Source organism: Pseudochaenichthys georgianus, chromosome 1 (genome assembly GCF_902827115.2).
Source record: "Pseudochaenichthys georgianus chromosome 1, fPseGeo1.2, whole genome shotgun sequence".
Taxonomy (NCBI): Eukaryota; Metazoa; Chordata; class Actinopteri; order Perciformes; family Channichthyidae; genus Pseudochaenichthys; species Pseudochaenichthys georgianus.
Genome location: NC_047503.1, coordinates 7,466,256 through 7,488,675, shown reverse-complemented (window position 1 = coordinate 7,488,675; position 22,420 = coordinate 7,466,256).

Here is a 22,420-nt window from a genome sequence, read left to right as displayed (position 1 = left end):
TGTGTGAGGAACATGACAAGCACTTTTGCAGTTCTGCAGAACTGCCAACACATTTGGAAGTTAATTGGCCCCGTTCTTGCTGTGGTGGAGTCATCCATTGTTAAAAGTGACCTTTAGCGTGAGTCTGCAGGGATATCATTTTTTAACAAAAATAAATATTCTGAAAGCACATTCATGAACATAAGGGTATTAACGTGTCATTGAGGTTATGTTTGATCTGCGACTATGGCTTGTTTACCTAATTTGTCAAATGTTGTTCTTTATTGGATCACTCTAGGGCTTAGTATAGCTTCAAAAGGCCATAATTATGTGTGTAAACAATGCAATAAAAAGGTATTCAATTCATTATTACACTTTAACTGAAATGACACAGTTATTGTTAGACAATTGTATTTCCTGTGAGTTAAAAACAAATTTTTGGAAGAAAAAGAAAATATATATATATAATAATCATTATAAAACGGACAAGTCAAATCAAGCAATCTGATTGGTTCTTAGCCGTGATATACTGAGCGTATACCACGGGTAGAATTGTAAGTTACTTTTCACAACAAGTCAGTATCCCTCCGCGTCTGAGAAAAACAGTATACCGTTAGGCTGAAAAGCAAACTGCCTGCAGTTTGCTTTTCATACTGGAACAAGAAAGCAGGGGAGAAGTAACGGGGCAGAAACCCTCCTTTTTACGCAGCGGTCCAGACATACACATCAAACGGCAAAACATATTCAGTGTGCAGTTCCTTTGGCATAAGGGCAGGGATATCTAGATACTTTCCAAGGTCTGACATCATGAATTGAGCTACTTTTAAAGCAAGCAACGATGTTTTCAAATCTGTAATCAAAGAGGTCCGCAAAAATACTATCGGCCAATCAGATTGCTTGATTTGACTTGTCAGTTTTATAAATATATTTACATTTCTTCTGTTACGAAACAAATTTACAAAGCATAAAATGGAAACATTTAAGATTAACTTCGACCTCCGGGGGGTCTTACTATGGAGGAGTGGATTGAGCAGTGCCTATCTCCAGAAAAAAAAGCACCTAAACGACGACATGCAGAGCTACGTGAAGAGCAGGTAGACCAACTGGAAAAGTACCACCATTCAAAAGCTTTCTGATGCGGGTCTTGAAACAAAGCAGAGAAAGTATGACCGTTAGTGGCCACAGGTGCGAAAGCTCTCTCCAGAGCTACTGGAAGCCAAATCTCGGGGACCGGAGAAAGTGGAGCAATATTCTCACCACGCCAAGCAACAGCCTAGAACAACCTCAACAAGTAACCACGTAAACCATGCTACTGATGCTGGACAGGTTTTCAGTGGGTGCAACATACAAATGAATGTAAATAAATAGCCAAATAATGAATCAACGCTCTCTGTCTAATATGTTCGCTAGCTGTTAGTGTTGTTGCATAGCAACCACCTCGCACTATGTTTCGCGCAGAAGGCAACGGAGGGACTATTTTATTTGGAACATCATTATTTACTAATAAAAACTATTTAAATTAGAGTGTGTATTTTTTTTTCATATTGCCACACTTGGTAACCGTTTTATAAAAGCAATAGCTCACTTCAGGCCGTGATATATGCTCATTATATCACAGCTAAGGGGGTTGTCGACCCTCCGCTTCGTGTCGGGCCGAACCACGCCCCTTAGCTGTGATATAATGAGCATATACCACGGCCTGTCGTGAGCTATTGCTTAACTAATGCACTACATACTCACTCTCAAAAAACTAATATGCAATGCTTATTGAAAAAATTGTCAAATCTAGTCCATTAACCAGACTTTGAACGCTGCCAGATTTCATACCGTGTTCCCTTAAGTGTTTACTTCCAGTATGTCTTCTTCTGCTGTTCCCTTTATTCTGTGCTTCTTGTGTTTGATTTTCAAATATTACATTGATTATTCAAAAAGTATTCCATGGTGTTTTATTATGGATTCAAATGATCACACATACAGTAGTTCCTTGGTCAGAGTTTCATTAGTAAATGGTAAGGATAGCCTTCTGCTGTCAAAAAAGAGCAGACCACTGAATTCTAAATAGACCAATCAGGATTGAATATTGAAATATTTTGTCTAATTGAGTGGTGCAGTGATTACCCATTTTTGTAGGCTGACCCGGAAGTCACCATCACAAGGGTTCCCTCGACAAACAGCAACGACTCTCCATTGGATTTTGGTATGTTGCAAAAAATAAGCTTTGTGGCATCACACATGATGAAACTTAACATGTTTTGTTCAGCAGGATAATCTCCACATAATGACGCAACTTTGTGATTTTTGAAGAGCAAAAGCAATGGTGTGGTCAGAAGTAAAAAGCTAACATTAGTCTATAAACAAACTACATCACAGTCCCATGGCTAAGCATCACCACACTAAGCTGAAGGCAGACTCCTGTCCTTCGGACATTCACATGGAAAAAGTATCTTCCCGGTTTTAGGACTCATTCATTCACAACTCTGCCTGTCTTTAAAATACATGTTCATTATTGGAGGCAGACCATGCTATTTCTGGGCTTATTCAAGAAGAATCAGCATCATTATTTACTGTTCACTTAACTAACTATTTCAGAGCTGAGGTAGTGCCAAACCTTTCCTATTAGACTAGGCAGAATTTCAGAAAATGTGCTTATTTAAACTGCTGAAGGCATTTTGTGTTTATTTATGCTATACAACATTTCTAGGGGTATTAAGGGGTGCTGAATCCAAATCTGCTGTATATGAAGCTCAAAAATTTCCCGGAATGCCTCAAAATTGAGAAATCCAACATGGCCGCCACCGCCAAGCTGAAATCTATTTTAGTACATTACTTTTTGACTAAACAAGGTACAAACTAGAATCAAATGTGTTTTTATATGTTTTCACACATGGGGAATTGAATATACTGTCCTGATTTTAGATCAAATGTGAATCATCAGCTTGAAATCATACATGTATAGTGAAAAAGGTGGTCATTAGTGATAAATAAGTTGTCAGACTCAACCAGGGCTTGCTTAGAAAGTGTATTAATACAATTTTTATTTGGCCGGCCACCAAACCATAACGTAAACATGATGCTATTAGGCCTACAGTGGAGCAACAGTACCGTCAACAAAGCCCTATAGATGCTTTTATTTGCTCCAATACAGTAAGAACATGGGTGGTATTGGAATTTTCAACTCAATAAGAATACAAATCATACTGAAATGGTAAAAACCTCATTCAAGTATCTCATAAAACACCACCATATATCAATGATTACAAAATAATAATAATAATAATAATAATAATAATAATAATAATAATAATGTAAAAAAAAATATTAAAACAATAAATAAACCCAAATTATAGCTCTCAGGCCATCCAGTGTTAAGGCAATGAAGAAGAAGGAGTGGGCCTGTTCACACTGCCTTTTTTACATCAAACCCTATGGGAAATTGCCAAAAGGCAGGCACTTTTAAAAAGCGGCGTCTTCTACAGTGTTCCGGCAGGTGTTGTCATGTTTCCTGCTGTTGCATGCCTCTATACATTCCATGTGACTCTTTCTGAATTTAATATAATAGACAGATTATGACCAGTACAAGTACAGGTACATTGGAATACACGTTACAGTTATCCTTACACTTATTGTGTTCCTTTGTTACTTTTTTTCTCAGTTATAGGTTCACAATTATCCAGTTATGGTTTCAACAATCTGTTAACCACAAACAGTCAGCAGTATGCAGTCTGGCAGGCTGATATTCTCAACCAGTCTATCATATTTGTACGATCTTGTACACATTGATCAGCTAATCCTCTACACATACCTGCAGCTGCAGCGTTGGCTGAGGCATCCCTTGGTACACCCACATGAAGTGAACTCCCTGCAGGCTTTAGGCACAGGTGGTAAAGACAGTAGCCGTGGCACTAACTGACCTTCCTTGTGCATCCATCCCATTTCATCCACGGAAGATCAGGATGTGGCAGGTGAGCTTGGTTCCAGATTGTCGATTGATAGTGTAAACGCATGATATGAAACCTCACTGCATCTGAGGTTGGTGGCAGAGTCTCTTGTGGGCGACCTTTGCAAAACAACTTAACTCTTGCTTTGTTGCATGTATCAACCTCTGGCACACCATACATCTTACAGATACATTTATCTGTTGATGTTACAATACCTTCTGTGAGAGGGCCCTTCACAAGGCCAGTAAGATCGGTGTGATGTTGCTCGAACACCTGCCAGGCTGTTTTCTTTCCGTGACCGCTGAACTGAGACACACTATCACAGCCAGTGATGGCATGGAAGGCAAGGAGTGTGTCCACTTGATCATCAGATAATAACTTGCGAATGTCATGTACTGGAAAATACTTTGGATCCTTTGATGTCCCGGCTTTAATGTAGAGATGGGTACATCCGATTCTGTCATGGTGTGCTAAAAGTAGAAGAAGCACGTCTGTGTCACGCACTGACACAACTATTGTGTCCATTGGAGCCTGGATGCAGTGCAAAATCAGACGTGTATCAGCCTCCTCGTGGTAAGCCATTGAAGAGGAGAAATCAAGATCTGGATCTGATGATTTGACAGTGGTTGCTTCAACAAACCCACCCGATATTACAACCACAGGCTCATCAGATGGTTTGAGAGTATTCGAGCGAGATCTGCTTTGTTCTCTTCCAGTGCCATGAAGCTTGACCAGTCTGCTGGAAGTGGAACGGAGTCATTAACGATTTCTCTGCGTACTGGTCGGTGACGCTATTTACGTTTCCTACTTGTGCCCATTTTGATGGATTTGTCACGGTACCTGTCAAAGACTACATCAACCCTCTGGTACTTCTCTCCCATCTTCAACACCGTCTCAGCAAACTTGTTGGCATAGTCGCCAAATGTTGTAGTGTCAGGCGGCTTCCCAAGTGCCATTACAAGTGCTTGGCCATCAATAGCCAGGCAGCTGGGTTCCTGAAGGGGCACATCTGCAGGCGTTCGGACATGTTTTGTCAGTATATTTGCTAAAACAGACTTGTTGGTGGAATGTAGACTGCCGTTAGTTGCGGCCAGAGATGGCGGGATGGGCATGAGTTCATGCTGGAGGACATTTTCCAGGTCTACCTTACGACCTGCTCTGTAAGCTGTGACTAGCCTTTGTAGAATCTGCCTGTCCTCTTTGATGGTGTTTTGCTTGTTCTTGGAAAGTTGCACGACTTCATACAAAGAGGCAAATGTCTTGGCTTTGTTCTTTCGAATGTGTGACTTCAGTCCAAAGTGCTGGTCACTAGCTGGAGGTTCACACAGACGTTTGTCCACAAACACTTTCATTTGTGCCTGTCCAAGATGTTCTGCACCAAGCAGAGATTCTTGAATCTCGGGTGTGACCACTTGTTGATTATGTTCTTGAGTGTGTCCCCACCATCTTGAAACACACAGTGCTCTTTCAATGATACACATATTTTGCTTTCATCCCTGTCGTCTCTCTCCATTCTACTCTTTGTGCACTCAGTGTGTGTGTACTCATCGTCTTCATCATATGTTGTCAGTCTCAGCATTTCTTTTGTCTGAGAAGCTATGACTGTTCTCAGATTATACGACAATGTCCATCTACTGAGGGATGTTTCTATCCTGGTGATGCCCACTAAACCACCACTCTTTTTTCCTGTAGCGTTTAGCCACTCAGTACTTTGATCCGCTGAACCTGATTGAAGCGTCGATCACTGCGTTTCACCAAGAAGTTGCCTTTCTGAAACTCGAGGAGGATTTCTGGTGGGAGAGCAGGCATCTCAGCCAGGTACACAGTACCCCATCTGGCGTTGTTTATATGAACGTACCTGAAGAAGAAGGGCAGCATACATTTGAAAGCATACAGGTGGAGATCCCACAATCCATCACGCTGCGCTCTTGTGAAGCAGAGTACGATGCTGACCATAGTCATGTAGTCCCACCAGAATGCGGCATTCGGGTCATCAACTGCAAGCGATGCAGCAAACTCTTTCATGGGCTGCTGGAATCTGTCTGTAGTCAGTTTGTCGGCCATCTGCGCGATGTGGTCAGCATCTACGGATTGGCAGAGATCTGAGAGTTCAGCTCTCAGTGTAACATCAACCTCATCCAGATATGTGTAAAGCCGTGGGAGCAGTAGCTGCCAAAGAGCCTGTAGGGTAAATGTGTGGGTCCTTATGGCACGTGCATACCTCTTTCCTGCCATGACATGCTGAGCAGCATTTTCTCCCATTAGATCACACTTGACCCATAGCTCGCTCAGGCCAGAATCAACCATGTGTTGTCCTATCACACCCAGGAAGTTCATGGCAATGTGAAGGCCTCCAAGGCAAGGGATAAGCACGTCCTTGTATTCTTCTACTGACCACTTTAGTTCTAGCAACTTCGGATAAAGTGCCTCGCCCACTGTCAGAATGACATGCTGTTGTTCCATTGATTTGGAGATATGAAGCACTCGCTTGATAACTGTGTTCAGTGTATCGAGTTCAGATGCAGGAGCCTGGATGATAGGTAGGTAGCCTACTGTAGTTTTCTCTGGGTTGACTGTGCTTGCCTTTTGATTGTACAATATCCAGGAAGGCATTGGCTTTTTAGATGTCCTGGACATGAAGAAGGCCATGTCTGTAGCTTGTGCTTTCTGTGCTGCAGGACATTGTTCAGATGACTGTGTGAAACAGTCTTCTGCTAATACACCGCTGAATGGGCGCTCTGTGATTCCTCTTTTTGGTTTGTTTTGTTGCTTTTGTGGGTGGGTGGGCAATAGTGGGGAAGGCAAAGGTTCCATCACAGCACATTTGAAACATTTAACCTCAAAACAATATACAACGTAAGTAAAAGTAGCCTGATAATAATAATAATAGCCGAGTAATTATTCATAGTTAAAAACTATTATTTTTGCAATATATATGAGATCTAAGCAGTTTATTCACATTACATCTCAAATCTGAATATGGCATCAGATTGCCCATGTAGGAGAACTTACAAAAGCACATTTAATTCAAGTTTGTACCTTGTTTAGTCAAAAATATATACTTAGAATAGATTTCAGGCTGGTGGTGGCGGCCATGTTGGATTTCTCAATTTCGAGGCATTTTGGGACATTTTTGAGCTTCATATACAGCAGATTTGGATTCAGCACCCCTTAATACCCCTAGAAATGTTGTATGGCATAGATAAACACAAAATGCCTTCGGGGTTCTGATTTTGTGAAAATTGACCCTGTCTATATCGCTGCTTCACATGAACAGTTGACTTTTAAATGAAGCAACCACAAGTGTTTGTCACTGAGGTTAGATCAGACTGAGATTGTTCATCAATGGTTCTACAAAAAACACAACAGGCATTTTGGGGTATTTCTTTTTTCTTTTGACATAGTGTTGGTATTTAATATGACAGGGAGTAATGGGGAGAGGAGCAGCCACAGTGAGCTGTTAGATGAAGAGCTGGAGGCGACAGACTGCACACCTCCAACTCCCTACAAGGTATCAAACTTTACAGTGCCCTGCTGTTGTGGGGAAACTACCCGTGCTGTGTGCGGCATACAATTAGATCATGCTGTATTACTTTTGAACAACCTTTTTTATAAAAACTTTGAGAATTTACTTAGCTGCACTTCAGTCAGATAAACCAGTTGCTCTGATGGTTGGTTTGGTGATTTTCGAGATAAGGTCGTCTGGCAATACGGGAGCTACAATTTCCCATAGTGAGACATCGAACGGAGTGTTATGAATGAGAACTATAGGTTACTTACGTAACGCCAGTCCTCAGAGTAACATGAAGTGAGATGTCTCACCAGACGGCCCTCCTTGCTGAAGCGAGAAGAGGTGCTTTAAGCTACTTATAGGGGGTGAATTCCCTGACGCTGACGTCAAGATCACCAGCCAATCAGGATTGGCGTAATGAGATTGATGCTTCTGTTTGCTCCGCGATGAGGCGCATCCCATCGTGAGACATCTCACTTCATGTTACTCTGAGCCCTGGGGTTACATAAGTAACCTATAGTTTTAGAGCATGTCATAAGCATGTTTTGTCTTGACTATATTACAACTATATTATAATAAAATAATATAGTATTTATATTATTGAATTGATGATTATTATTATTATTATTATTATTATTATTATTAGTAGTATTATTAGTAGAAGTAGTTTATTTGCATTAATTATATTTTAATCTTTTTGAGGCTAGTACTTAGCAGGAAATGCAGACGTATTCAACTGTAAACGCATACTGAACAACATACATGCACATTTACCATTTACCTCACTGTATAAAAAAGTAACTGTGTTGATAATAGTAATAAACAGGCATTATATTTGCAAAGTAGCCTACTTTGTTTCCAAAAAATTTTTTTTCACTCCTGCCAACTTGGGGCCAGAGTACAGGTAACACACATAACTGATACGCATGTTATGTGCGTAATCTGAAATGCGTACCGTCACTTGTGTCACAAAGCGCATTTGCGTACCGACGTACTTGTGAAGCTTTTCCAGAAGGCGGTTAGATCACCGGACGACAGAGTCGGTCTCCGTGTGCACAGACAGGGCTGCTGTTAATGTCGGTCTGTACAACGGAATTGTGCCAAAACTACGCCAACGGGCTGCGGAGGGAGACTTCCCCCCCCCCCCTTCACTGGAGAACTGCGCTAAAACAGCTGATCACAACGTTCACACTCTGTGGTCACGAAGTACTCCACTAGCCCCCCCCCCCCCTGTCGACTTTCCTGAAGTACTCCCCCGTTGATAGAAATCAACACGTAATGAATTAAGACCCCACGGTTTGATGATTGACAGGTATGTGGGCTGTCTTTCATTTTGACACGCAGAAAAATGTTATAATAAACATAGATACTGCATGTTAAATGGATATATCCGCCTTCTTTCATTTATCTTTCCATTCCCATAACAATATACAATATAATATAATTTTTAAGCTGTGATTAATCTGATTAAAAATTGTAATCGTTTGACAGCCCTAATAATAATAAATGATAAAATATGTCTTGATTATATGTTGTAGTGTTCTGAATCTTCCTAGAAGTATGTCTTAAGCATCTGTATAGAGCATCACAATGTGTCTACAATGTACCTCTCACACTTGACCACACCCCAAACTAATGGCACACACATTTCAGGGTATTGTTTTGTTATGAATGCTTAGTAAACAGTTTTAAGAAGCCATGGTATTAAATCCAACTAACTGTGAATTTATTTAAAAAAATGTAAGGAACGTCCGGTGGCTGCAGAATCAACCCCCGGTGGCACCAGCAGTGAAAACTCGACCAGCACCACTTTGATGCTGATCCCTGCACTCCCCTGGCAGGATCCACCATCTGCACCACACCGGAACTGCTCGGAGAGATGCCAAGCACACTCAGCACTCGAAGGCCTCCGGCGAAGCGCAGGATGATGATACTAAATGAGATACTGTCTACCGCTGATCATTGTTCAAGATTGAAATGTAAATGTGCAAGCCGTTTCACTGCCCCTCTATTCACATGTAGCCTTTCATACGTGATGGTTTCTTCATTCTCAAACTGTTGTGGAGCAGAACTATACAGTTGCAGGATTAGTCTCAAGTACCTCAATATAATTATAGTATGTCTGCACTTTGTGCTCATTTCATCATTCATTCATGTATTTTATATTCTACTAAAACTGAATCAAACCAAAAACAAGGTGGCCTGTTGGGATTACTATATATATATTATTTTATCCCACTTTATGCTTTGCTCTTGCTGCTTGTTTTACACTGATTTTATATCTTATTTCTTACTGATGTAAAGCACTTTGAACTGCAATCCCCTGTATGAAAGGTGCTATACAAATAATGTTATTATTATTCAGATGGATGTTTCTGCCCCTCTGTTCATTCTCCCATTATCCTCCTCAATCTGCCTAGAAGTATTTTAATGTTGTAGCTGTTACTATAACCAATACTAATGCTAGGGCTGCAACTGACAGTTATGTAGGCGCATTGTTATTGTTTCTTATCGCTGTGTGATTTAAAAAAATAAATACAAATAGCAGGATAGGCAATGCAAAACTTTATTTCGTATCTTCATATACACATAACACAACATTAAAATGAGCTTTTATCAACGCCTACATGATGATAGCCTGTCAACATGACATTAATACAGAGCGGGCAGAACCCAAATCTAGCTCCAGTGCCGCACGAAACATGTTTTCGATGGACGAGAGTGAAAATGGAACGCACACGCTATTTGTTGTTTGTTTATATCACGGTCTGTTTTTGTTCTCTGTCTTCTGGTTGTTGCCTCTTTTGAATGACGAATACAAACTACCGCCGCCTGCTGGTAAGGAGAGTTATTGCCACTCACGCACTGAAGTCTTTGCGGTGTGTTCCCGTGCGACACATGGCCAAGACGCAGGAGAACACGGCGACGCAACAGTCGGCGTGTCCTCTGGTGACTGCTTGGTGTGTCAGGGCCTTAACACAATCAGAGAATGGATATATCCCCCCCCCCTCTCTCTGGACGCTGAAATGGGGAATTTAAATTACGGGCCAAAAGTTGTATTTACAAGTATTAAAGCAGAGGACACCAAACCAACTGTCCGCCGCATCTACGCACTGTACAACACACACACTGTACCACACACACCTACAGCTCCTAAAGCATAATCAGGCTACAGCCGTTGTGTATTTTATTATGTGAAGCACTAAATGGTTTTAGAAAAATATCGACTCTTTGTTTGTAGATATCTAAACTAAAGCAAATAAAGAGAGTAAGCCTGTTATACTGAGTGATATACATGTTACACACTGCTCTGCTTTCTGCAGGGACCTCACAGCTGTTCTCTCTGGAAACATCGCGACGCGATGAAAGCAGTTTCTAAAATAATATCCAGGGGATGCATGCAGAGCTGTCATTGGCTGAGATAAGTCCGGCCGTGCGTCACGCCTCCACCGTTCCCGGAAATGCATCCGCGGAAGAGCCGTGGAGGAACCATCGGTTAGAGCTCCTCCAGAGAGCCTCCTCGATGCTCGATCCTGGGTGTGCATTTAGAGAAATGAGATGTCCTTCAAAATGGTGCGCTGAAATGTATTTCCGGGTCAATACCGGAGGACCGAGGAGCCGAGGAGTCGAGGAGTCGAGGAGGGAAACTTTGAGTATTGAGAAGCCTCTAGTGACATCGGGTAGTGACAGGCTCGTTGCACAAGATGGCGTCTATCAACTTCCGGCGGCTGGGTGTGCGGTTGTAAACTTCCGGTCTACGGTGTGGAGTGGTTGAGCGGGTAGATAGATAGATAGAGAGATAGATAGATAGAGAGAAGAGAGGCTTCTCAATACTCAAATTTCCCCTCCTCGACTCCTCAGTCCTCCGGTAGTGATCCGGAAATTAATTTCAGCGCGCCATTTTGAAGGACGTCTCATTTCTCTAAATTCACACCGAGGATCGAGCGCCGAGGAGGCTCTCTGGAGGATCTATAACCGAGGATACACTGATGGTTCCTCCACGGCTCCTCCGCGGATGCATTTCCGGGAACAGTGGAGGCGTGACGCACGGCCGGACTTATCTCAGCCAATGACAGCTCTGCATGCATCCCCTGGATATTATTTTAGAAACTGCTTTCATCGCGTCGTGATATTTCGAGAGAGAACAGCTGTTAGGTCCATGCAGAACGCAGAGCAGTGTATAAAATATATATCACTCAGTATAACAGGCCTACTCTCTTTATTTGCTTTAGTTTAGTAGATATCTACAAACAAAGAGTCAATATTTTTCTAAAACCATTTAGTGCTTCACATAATAAAATACACAACGGCTGTAGCCTGATTATATGCTGTCGGAGCTGTAGGTGTGTGTGGTACAGTGTGTAGGTCAGGGTTTCCGTTAGCCGGTAATTACCGGTTTTTAGTTGGTACAATTTATTAAAAACCGGTAAATTCAAAACCTGCCGGTCAAAATGTCTGGTAATAATTAGGGAGGCTTCCATCGATCGGCCGCGGGTCATTATCGGCCGATATTCACTCTTAATAGTTTGATCGGTGCTCTCTATAAAGGCAGATCAGGAGAGCTGGATCTGATCGATATGGACATAAACGAGAGTGAAGTGTAACCGGACGCGAGAGAGAGATCAGATCAGCTGCTGAGTCTGACCGAGACACGCAGCTCTGCATAATCACCTGAAGCCCCGCCCTCTGTTTAGCGAGCTGCAGGAGCTGCTTGAGAAACTGACGGGCTGTCAGGAGAGAGAGGGAGGGAGAGGGGAAAAGAGAGCATCCGTTTCTCCCGTGTTATTATTCAAATGTAATGTAAACTTTTGAATAATGTACGTTATCTACTACAAGTAGTTTGTTTGAATGTAATAATTATGTTGTTTGTGGAATAATTTATTGAAAGATGAATCTGAATTTTTCGATCTGTTACGATTATAAACTGAAGCAATATAAAAATGAGCCCCGTGAACTGAGTTTTAAACTGAAGCATATCTGCTCATAGTCCGGTAATTACCTGTTAACAGAAACTCTGCTACACAACTCTTATTATTATTATTGAAATATGACCGGTAAATTTCAAATGTGTCCGGTAAAATAAATTCTGCCCGGACATTTGACCGGCGAGAAAAAATCCTAGCGGAAACCCTGGTGTAGGTGTGTGTGTGGTACAGTGTGTGCGTAGATGCGGCGGATAGACGGGTCTCAGTTGATTTGGTGTCCTTACTTTTAATACTTCTAAATACAACTTTTGGCCCGTAATTTCAATTCCCCATTTCAGCGACCAGAGAGAGGGGGGGATATATCCAGTCTCTGATTGTGTTACGTTATTATGAGAGTGCTATCATCTTTAAATTGCATATATTTGTGTGTGTCCGCATTTGTAGCCTGGTATTGTCTCATTATACCGCACTCTCAATGAATTAAAAGTAAATATGTGGGGGAACAATGTTCAGCTGATCTAACAGAGATTATAAAATATGACAAAACACTCGACAGCTGATGCAGCTGTTGCCACGTAATAATGAACGGACGTCGCTTTAATATGACCGCTCAGAGGAGAGGAGTTCTCATTTCTATAAATGTCTGCTGCTTCCCCTCCTCTCTCCTCGGTCCTCCGCTCGCATCTCCTGTGGGTGGGACTAAGTCTCGAGGAGGGGAGTTGAGGAGGGGAGTCGAGGAGGGGAAATTTAAGAATTGAGAAGCTTCTATAGAGAGATAGAGAGAGATAGATAGCAAGTGTAGGAAATATTTGTATGTATTTATGCAAACTGTGAAGAAGCTTGAAAATGATTTGTGTAGAAAACTGGGCTGGTTTTGGGCCTGCGAACATGTGGTTTTTTGAGGACAAAGGAAGAGGGGGAAGGTCAGGAGTTAACATACAGTCATCCCTGTGGGGGAATTTAAGATGTGGGGTGTTGATGATAATTTGGGCAGCCAATCACTGGTCTGGAAGGGAGGCGCAGATAACTCCTCCGGTCAGCGAGGTATTTAGACAGGAACCCCGTTGTGTGCTCTCTCTCTTTCTCCTCTGGCTGGCTGGCTGGCTGGCTGGCTGGCTGGCTCACGTGAGTATCAGGTAAATGTGGGATCCCACAGAAGTGTATGTAATTTGTACTGTATTGATTGTACTTGATTGTATTGCATTGTATATTACCATTAAAATGGATTATTGTTAAACGGTTACTTGTATGCTCTGGGTTTCCTTCCTGTAAGATAACGGCTTGTGTAGGGACGCGAGGAGATTTAAGAAAGCGGACGAGTTGTCCACCAAATCTCCTAACAAATGGTGATCTCGACGTGCCGAATAAACATGAGCTGTGGAAGGATTCAGGCGACCAGACTAGGTCGGGAACAAACACTTTTAGACGCCTCGGACAACAGCAGGGCCCTGCGCCACTACAAAGGAGGTAACGAAACTGTAGGATTGTCTGTAGGCGTTTCAGAGTGTTTTTGAAGTTTGAATGGAATATACAATGCATATTTTTGCCATGTTAGGAAAGTTATATAAAACACGTGAAAGTTGATCGCAAGGTACAGAGAGTCCTGCGTGACGAGAAATAAAGCAGTTTAGCGTGGATCTCAGGTAGTTTATTCCTGAAGTGGCGTGGAAGCGGTGCAGTTCGTGGGCTGTGGGTGTAATTCCTACACGACGAAACCTGGACGCTCGATATTTTCAGATCGAGCCGCCGTTTAAAACTGGGGGTAAATAAGAGTCCAAGACCAAATAAGCGAAAGTGTCAGCGGACTTTTATATGTTAAATCCTTGGGAGAGAGCGCTAACGTCACCTATACATTGTGACGAGACCAGCTCTCGTTTCCCTTGTCTGTAAAAATTAATTTGAAAGGCTGACGTAAACATAACGTTGAAGCACGTTATCAAGCTAAGCTAGACAAACTGTACGGGGAATAAATCTGTGTGATTTTTACCTGAATAACCTGTGTGAGCATTGTCTGTGGTAATCAGACATTCGCTCAGAAGAGTGAAGCTCATTTGTGCTCTGCTGCTGCCATCTAGTGGCTGAAAGGGGGGGAAGCACGTTAATTAAGTCAGATAAATAAAAGCGAAGTCAATATATTGCGTATATTTAAATAAATGAGCTGTCTGTAGGTTGTCATTGTTGATTAGTACAGACCTTGTTTTATGTTGGTAGATGTAATGGTACAAAAGCAAGCTATTCATCACAATTGGATTTTTAGGTTATGAATAAAACAAAAAGTAGTAGCCTAAGGGATAAGCAGAAAGGTTTTTGAACGCTTGTCAGTTATGACAGAGGTGCTTATGCCCGCTTCGGTTTTCAATGTACGCCATCACGTTAAAACAGGATTGGTGGCATTTTTAGTTCATTGCTTGCTTCCACACGCCTTCCCCCTCCTTGTCTCTTTCACGACTATAGTTAATGCATTAGAACGATTGTCGCTGTTCCGGAACGGCCTTTCAAAATAAAAGCCAAAGGCCGCTGTTCGCCAGAGAGGCCTTCACAATAAAACAGTAATTAGCTTAACAATATATTTAACTTATATTGCATCTTTAAATATTGATTTTAATTCATTACAGATCTAACCTGCTTGTAACACAACTTTGATCCAAATAATAGGATAAGCAAGTGGTTAAAGGGGGTTTCCTGTCTGGCTCATTTGATTTAGAACTGAAGTAAGGGAGAATAGTGTTTTATGAGTCATTCCTCATGGTTTCTGAAGATAAATCATCAGTTTGTCTGGACTTTGATATAGAGATAGGATCATGGTGGAGAAGGAAGACCTTTTTTGGTTTCAAATTAAAGAAGAGTTTAAGGATGAAGTAAGCAGGACTTCAACTGGTCAAAAGAGATTTTAAAGTTTAATATTCTTGGTTAGCAAACAAGACATCTGATTATTATGTCACACATGATAATCTTGTTATAAAAACTAGCTTAAAATATTGGAGAAAATATGAAGATGGTCTCTCGTAGTGTGTGGAATATGTGATGCTGGAAACATGTACGTTTTTCAATTTATAGGAGAAAATGGTTTCCTGAAAGAGTTGTTGGGTAAATATGTAGCGATGGATGAAACAATTTTTAGAGTGAGTTTTTGTGATATCATTAGTAGACATCAATTATGTTGTTTAGATGGCATTTAACAATTAAGACAGATAGTATGATTAGAAAGAGTCAGAGTGGAAAGGGTTGGATTTATTTAACCTCAGTGTGCTATATTTTTTATAGGTAATGCGTCCCGAGACCTGGACTCCCCCTCTGAGTTAGAAAAGGCTACGATCCCGACCCTCCAAGCAGACAAAAGACCTAACCCAACAGGAGACTCCTCCTTCTCCATCGAACAGACAGAGAACCAGAGCTGAAACAACAACAACAAGACTGCAGCCAGAACTATCTCCACCTGTGGCATCCAGAACCAAACAGCATGCTGACGGGCAGAGATCTACGCTCATCAGTCCCTCAGACGGGACCATGAAGTTCCAAGCTGAGCAAAAGAGCAAAGTGTGGGACATGAGAGCAGAATCCGCCCTCCATAAAAACAGCAGGGAGACTGTAAAGGAGGAGATGAAATGCAAAGCAGTGCAAGAACATGAGCATGATGGGGCATGCAGATGTAACTGGGCCAATGGCTGCCTAATAGAGTTACAGCTGATGGACTGAAGAGAACACAGAATCAGAGGAGTTGGCATGGTCGATTAGAAGTGAGGAGGCCGGGGTCACGGCTTGAGAAAACCAGAGGAGGAGAAAAGGAGAACGGGAATGAGTGAGTTTACACATAAACACACTTATTCACAAAACGCACATTTAAAGCATAAATACGTAAAGACAGAAAGATTTATTAAATTAAAAATAGCAGTAAACTATTAGAGTAAAATGAGAACACACTGAGGGTTAAAGGGGGCCACATGACAGAGTACAACCATATTCTTCAATCTTTTCATCATGTTAACAAAATATTCTTTGACATTTTTTATTCACGTGTGAATAAAGTAGTGGGATAGTTTTAGGAACCACTCTATAAGACAAATCTTTATCTGTATGGATAATGTTAAAGGGAGAGCTGGTGCTAAGCCAGATATCGTATTCCAATCAAAATAATTGATTTCACCATTGTAGCATAGTTATTACCATAGGAAATATGAAATGACTTCTGTTTTTAAATCCTTGATAAAGGAGGGAGTAATGGTTGCATGTTCGGACATCCAGGGTTCCACACACTGCTAAAGAGTTTAACATTGATTTTTAGGTGGACCAGAATTGAAGACGTGTGGTTGTTATACCATTGTTATCGTGAACAAAAGATAAATATAAATAAGTGAAGATAAGAAGATGTATTGACCATAAATTAGTCAATTGGTAAATAAAAAATAGCGGAAAAGAGGAGAACTATTAAAGGGAAGTGGAAAATCAGTCAAATACACACTGATAGAAAAAAGGGGGGGGGCATGAAGGAAGTATGCACTGGACTTTTTATTCGTGTGTGAATTTGGTAGTGTTTTAATTTGTTACAGTATTGATCAGTTCAAAGGGAGAGTTTTAGTAACAGCTCTATAAGATCAGATAAATATTTATTTATATAGGTCATGTTGAAGGGAAAGCTGGTTCTAAACAAAATATAGTATTTCAATTTGAGGTACTGGTTTCATGTTCAGACACCCAGAGTTCCATGCACTGTTAAAGAGGGTAACATTGTTCTTTAAGTGCACCAGAATTGAAGATAAATTGATAGAATGAGTTATGGAATACATAGCAGATCTTTACAGATCCTAGTAATGTTTTGACACAAGATAGTGATGTACACATGTTTCTGAAATAGATCTATTAGTCATTTTAATACTAATTAGGTGTAAATGAATTGCAGTAATAGTAATAGTACAATAAGGAAGTGACATTTTTTTTGGCTAGACACTTTTCAGGGAATGTGGGAAACAGCAAGGAGGGGTTGGAGATATCTTGAACATTATAGTTGTAATTGTGAATTAATAAATGATGGCGCTCCATATATACAGATTTGTATAGACGGAGGATGCTGGCCTGTGCTGGAACATCAAAGTCTCTGCAGAGCACGACACATGGCCAAAAAGACTGAGACCAACTGACCGACAGGGTAACTTGGGAAGGCACTGTCAATGACTGACTCTGCGGTGAACCTGACCAAACCTGACTTTACAACCTGACAGTGTGAGTGTGAGTGAGTGTATGTCTGCACCTGATCAGTGCAACTGCATGATTTAAAACGATGACTAATCAAGCATGTTTTGGACTAACACATTATTTTTGTGTGATAATAATGTGTGAAATGAGAGGTTTCCTAACATTGCACAAAAGGGGAAACCGTATCTAATCTGCTTCATGATGTTTCACTCCCACAGGAGGTGGCGGTTTGAAGAATGTGAAACTCAAACTATGACATTTGGAATTCTGTTTCTTTTAGGACTGAATGATGGAGAGAAACACTCTCAAGTGTTTACTGGGGAAATGATGGATGTACATTTGGGAAAAATGTTTGGTATTGTCTTATAATCCATTATGACCTGAAGGTTTTCTTCCCATACAGGTTTTTGTTTACACATGAGATAATGTGTAAAAAAGGGGGAGTGTAAACTTTACAATGTACATTTTTCATTTAGGGACTGAAAGGAACCGGCTGGCACAACTCCATTGTTCAATCTGACCATTGATTGACAGTTTTAGAATTGACCTGCTCCATATTTGGGGATAAGAGGCTGTTTGATGAATGTTGACATGTCTCTAGTATTGATTGAGTTATAGCAGGTAACACAGATAAAGAATCAGTGGCCAAGGGGCTACCAGAGAGATGTAAGTCCAGAATGAAATACTGGAGAGGCTGACCGGTGAGTAATGTGTCAACTAATGTTTCAACAGGTATTAAAGTAACTGAGGTTTGAAATGTAGAAAGAACATATTTACAGTTAAAGTTAAAACATAGTAATGTAATGAGATAGAATGTAATTTGGACAACATCATGTAACTAGCCTGGTAAAGAAGTAAGAGCCATAGACTTTATTGTTGAGGTCATTATGGGGATATACATTTAATCTAAATACATAATAGAAAGACATTTGATGACAGTTTGTTGGAATTCTGTATTCATTTTGTTAGTAGGATAATATCTAAGAACTGACGGGTAGAAGCAGTATCACCAGGAAGCCATTCACTTTGTTAGTATTGTGATGTTGGTTGTTTTTGAATCCATAAGATTAGTGTGTTTCTTTACCAGAAACATTAGCAGTTCAAATCATATTTTTAGATTTTTAATGGGATCTCAGGGATTTCATTTAAAAATAAATACAGATGCTTGTCAGAAATTCAGAGCTATTGAAATATGTTATTTAGTTTACCTAAAGATGTTGTGGTTCTTATTTAGTGGGCACAGTCCAAGTATTAAGATTCTGAAGCTGCACAATTAATTTAGAAAACCTGTGCTCAGACGTCTGTTGTTTTAAGACACCCCACCAATAGGCTCCAAGTGGCCACGCACTGGTGGGTCAAACAGCCGAGGGCCCCAGAGCCCGGAGCGTAGGCTTGAGGGATTTGTATCAGATTTCTCCACACAGGTTGTGGATGCCAAAAGGGGGACCCGAGACGCAGGAGGCTGACTGTCAACCCCAGGCTCTCCGGCCCTGACCGAGTGACCCAGAGGACATCCCATGCCGTCCGCCTACAAGGAAAGGGGGACAACTGGTACCACTGTGCGGAGCCAGTGTGCGGCGGGGGAAAACACCTGCGAGGACCCTAGACGACATCAGGACAAATCTGGCTCTCGTCGTGGAGGTCGACTCGGATGCTGTCATCAGCGGATTGGAGGAGAAGGACCTCGAGGACATCCATCCAGCAGTCGTCCCGGGAGGCATCATCATCGGACCGGAGAAGGAAGATCGGGAGGACATCTATTCAGCATCGACTCGGAAGCCGCCATCAGCAAGCCGGAGGAGAAGGAAGACATCTCTCTAGCAGGCAGCCCAGAAGCCGCCGTCAGCGGATCAGAGGGGACAAAGACACGGCAAGCCAGGACGGCACAGGGGACTCCACTCTCCGATGAAACAGGAGTGTGGGTTAAGTGCAACAAGACGGTGTATGGAGCCAGCCAGGCCTGCCAAGCTATGGGCAGCCTCTACCATGACAGCTGCTTCACCTGCAGCGCCTGTAGTAGGGAAGGCGTTCTACTATGACGCAGGAAGGGTTTTCTGTGAAGAGGACTTTCTGTACTCTGGGTTCCAGCAGTCTGCAGACAAGTGCAACGCAGGTGGACATCTAATCATGGACATGCAGGCCGGCAGGCCCTGGGGAAGTCTTACCGCCCCGGTTGCTTCCGCTGCGTCATCTGCAACGAGAGCCTGGACGGAGTGCCCTTCACTGTGGACACTGAGAATAAAAAGTATGGAGACTCAGCAGACAAGGATGCTTTTTTTTTGCAAGTGCCTTGTGTAAGTTGCACTCTTGTTTAAGAGTGCACAAGAGGGAATTGTAAGGAAATAGTTGTATGTATTCATGCAAACTGTGAAGAAGCTTGAAAATGATTTGTGTAGAAAACTGGGCTGGTTTTGGGCCTGCTAACATGTGGTTTTTTGAGGACAAAGGAAGAGGGGGAAGGTCAGGAGTTAACATACAGTCATCCCTGTGGGGGAATTTAAGATGTGGGGTGTTGATGATAATTTGGGCAGCCAATCACTGGTCTGGAAGGGAGGCGCAGATAACTCCTCCGGTCAGCGAGGTATTTAGACAGGAACCCCGTTGTGTGCTCTCTCTCTTTCTCCTCTGGCTGGCTGGCTGGCTCACGTGAGTATCAGGTAAATGTGGGATCCCACAGAACTGTATGTAATTTGTACTGTATTGATTGTACTTGATTGTATTGCATTGTATATTACCATTAAAATGGATTATTGTTAAACGGTTACTTGTATGCTCTGGGTTTCCTTCCTGTAAGATAACGGCTTGTGTAGGGACGCGAGGAGATTTAAGAAAGCGGACGAGTTGTCCACAAAATCTCCTAACACAAGATAGATAGCAAGATAGATAGCATACAGATAGCCAACCCAGTCTCACGGCATTTCGTGTTCACCAACACGTATTTTAATCTATTGATTCGTGTTCACCATCACGATTTGCCCCTTTTTTTCGTGTTGCACAGCACGATTTTAAAAGCAATGTATTTCTACTGGTAATGTGTTTCGTGCCTGCAGGCTGCAGCACGTCTTTTTCTCCGGTCGGGTCGTGGAAGACCGTTCATAAAAACATGTTCTTACTCAATATCAAGCCACAGTTATTGCTTTTATTTTAAATCGTATAATTTCTGACTTTTGTTGTCGTCTGTGAGGAAAATAAATGGGGCTCAGAGCCTCAGGATACTGAAATCTGTATTTTTAAATATTTTTTTCCTTCTAATTTGTTATTCTTTTCAAAATAACACACTGTTATTTACTCACCAATAACACACAATTATCCTTGCTTTTATTTATTGGTTTAATTCCATAATCTCGGGCTTTTTTGGTGTCCGTCAGGAACTGAATTTCAAAATAAAAATAACCGGAAACAGACGTAGGCCTGTAAGGGACATTTCGAGCATCATTGCGATTGTCAACATTTCTGAGTTTAGGATGGCCGAAGACACTACACTACCCATAATCCCCAGCTATCGTTTAGGACTACCGTTCCCGTAAGGTTACGCAGAGCGTCAAACAGCTGTGTGAAATGGAACGAAACCACGCCAGACTATCCAAAACTGGAATCGGCTTTTTCGGCGTCCGTCAGGAACTGAATTTCAAAATAAATATAACCGGAAACAGACGTAGAAATTTCGAGCGATTACCCAAGATCCTCAGCTATGGTTTTAAGCTCGCTGATTGAATGTGTTAGCCGCAATGCATGCTGGGATTTGGTGTTTATATTATATGAAATCCGGAAAACATTTTAAAAGTATAAAATAATACTTAATTCCGAGTGCTCTTGCTTTTCTCTTTGAAAGTCATCACATAACGGCATTGTAATGCACGGTTCGGCTGCATTACATATTACAGATCTGCCGTAGTTCTTTATTTAGAGAGCCCTGATGAGAAGACCTTTGGAAAAACTGGAAGAAATGGCGCCGAAACTGAATACTTGACGTGGATCATAAATATATCAACAATTAAACAACATCTTCAATTTCTCTTCACACAATACGTCTCCTTGCAGTATCAACACTAATTCGGCAGACTTTTACATTTGATCTAATTCATAGATAGGTTATATTTACACCATAACGGTGCACAGCTGATAGAAAAGGACTGTAGTTTTTAAAGATATTACTGATTTTCTTTGAATGTAAGAATGTAAATACTGAGTCTGAAATAGTATAGCAATATGCTGTAAAATGATGTGAAAGCATGCATAAAACTATACATCTTCACACTATACACACTAATAATACAAAGTTATTATGGCTGTGTGCACCTTGTGCTCCTAGTGGTTAAAGCACGTTATTGAATTATTGTACAGCGTACATACTTTCATAGGGGGAAAGTATAAATATAGAAATATAGAATATAAAAAATCAAGAAGATACTATAAGTGATCTCTACAATAAAACAGTTTAGTGCAGGATGCACAGATATTAATAGGAGGAGGTGCAAAACAGAAAAACGGATTAACCTTTATTTAAACATTAAATATTAAATATTAAGCCTGACAAAGTAATTAACGTCTAATATATTGCTTTCCTGCAATGTTAACTATGTTGAAGCACTTATTTTAACTGATATTATACACATTAATTATACTCTTATGTATGTAGATAGAATAAGAAATGTGCAGAATATGACAGTTTAATGGTGGAGGTACACACATATTGATAGATGTCTTGTAATGCACTGTTGAGGAACCTGTGACCCAAGTTTTTCATTCATTGCATAACTACACCGTAGTTGTGTATGATATGTCAATAAACCTTTGAAAATCTTGAAGGGGATGTGCAAAATAGCCATAATATACAGTCTTTAATTAACTATTAGTAGAGAATAACGAGTAATGAA